This window comes from Galeopterus variegatus, unplaced genomic scaffold (assembly GCF_000696425.1).
Source record: "Galeopterus variegatus unplaced genomic scaffold, G_variegatus-3.0.2 Scaffold14908, whole genome shotgun sequence".
NCBI classification, from domain to species: Eukaryota; Metazoa; Chordata; class Mammalia; order Dermoptera; family Cynocephalidae; genus Galeopterus; species Galeopterus variegatus.
The window spans coordinates 18,882-20,677 of NW_007741019.1; positions in this window are offsets into that span (position 1 = coordinate 18,882).

Consider the following 1,796-nt stretch of genomic DNA (forward strand, 5'->3'; position numbering starts at 1 on the left):
TGAAAAAAATGCTCAAATTCAGTAATAGGGAAATAAAATTTAAAGTAATAAAATCACGGTGAAATATCACTTTATTAGACTTGCAAAAATGTAAAAATGTGGCACTGTTGATCTATCAATTGTAACAAAGGCATCACACTAATGCAAGATGTTAATAATGGGGAGATTAGGGCAGCCCGGTGGGGGTGGGGGTGCGGTGACTATGTACTTCGTGTGCTAATTTTCTATAAACCTAAAACTGCCCTAAAAAGTAAAGGCTATTAAAATATTTTTAAGATGCTTAAGGTTCTGATATCTAACCATGTAAATTAAAGATGGGAGAAATAAGTTTTCACCCTTTATTATCATGTGTTGGACTTTAGAAGTAATACTTAACAATTAAAAAAGGAAAAAAATTTTAAAGAAAACAAAGTAAAAAAATAGAAGTAACACTTAAGTTTTTAATTGTCTGTTTTTATAATATCACACACGAGTTATTTATGGAAGTTTAGTGACCTCACATCCATGTAATTCCTTCTGGCTTTTGACTCTCTGGATGGTGTAGTGTTTATGTTTCCACGGCTTTTGCACCTTCATCGTAAACTGTAAGGTGGTTCTTTAGTATGTGAAATCTAAACACCTTTGGCTCCATGAGAGTTGAAAAATACGTTGCACATGTAATTTCATGTTTTCAGACAGAAGTTGTCTGACAGTTTGTTAAAGATAGCAAAATAGTTTGTGTTTCTCTTAAGTAGCAGGTAATCGCAGCACATTATTTTTTGTGTGTTCATTTATCCTTAAAAATAATTGATTTTATATCCTTTTATTCATATATTAAAAGTTATTTACCTGAAGAAGCTGACATTTTATGTAATGACTTTAGGATTTTTTAAAGCTTTAATAACTTTTGATTTAAAACCTTTGAAACTTAGATATATTATTTGCTGAGTTGTAGGAGAACTCAATTTCCCCAATACAAATAGAATTAAAACTCCTTTGAAGAAATGATTTCAGTAGCAGGAATGACATTGCTTTAAAAACAACAACAGGAAAAGCATTAGGGATGATTGTCAATGGTTTTTCTTATTAATTTTGTGGGCATTCTTTATATATACTTATATATATATATATTTGGAGTGCACACCCTTTGTTGAATATATGTTTTGCAAATACGTTCTTCCACTCTGTGGCAGTCCTCTTCACCTACTTAATGAGATTTATTTTTAATAAGAAGGTCTTAATTTTAATATAGCCCAATTTATCAATTTTCTCTCTTTATATTTGTGCTTTTGTATCTGGTTTAACAGATTTTTGCCTAATCGAGGTAATCAAGATATTCTCTTATGCTTTTTTAAAGGAGCTTTACTGTTAACATTTACATTAGATTTGAAATTCATCGTTTTTGTGTGTAATATGTCTTTTTAATCAAGATTCATTTCCTCCTATAGGAGAAGCTAATTGATCCAACACCATTTATTGAAAAGACAACTCTCTTGGGCTGGCTTATTAGCTCAGTTGGTCAGAGCGCAGTGCTGATAAAAGCAGGCTCCGGGGTTTGATTCCTCTACCGACCGGCCTAAAAAAAAGTGTAATCTTTGTGCAATTTTTGTCATAAATTAGTGGCCAAGTATAGGTCTATTTCTAGTCTTTGTATTTTCCCTTAATATATTTGTCTATCTTACATCACCACCACTCTCTAAATTGTTGTGCCTTTGTACTAATTCTTGGCATCAGGTACAGCAAACCTTTCCTATTTGTTTTTTTTTTTTTTTGAACAGTCTATTAACAAGTTTTAGCCCTTTCTGTGTTCAGACATG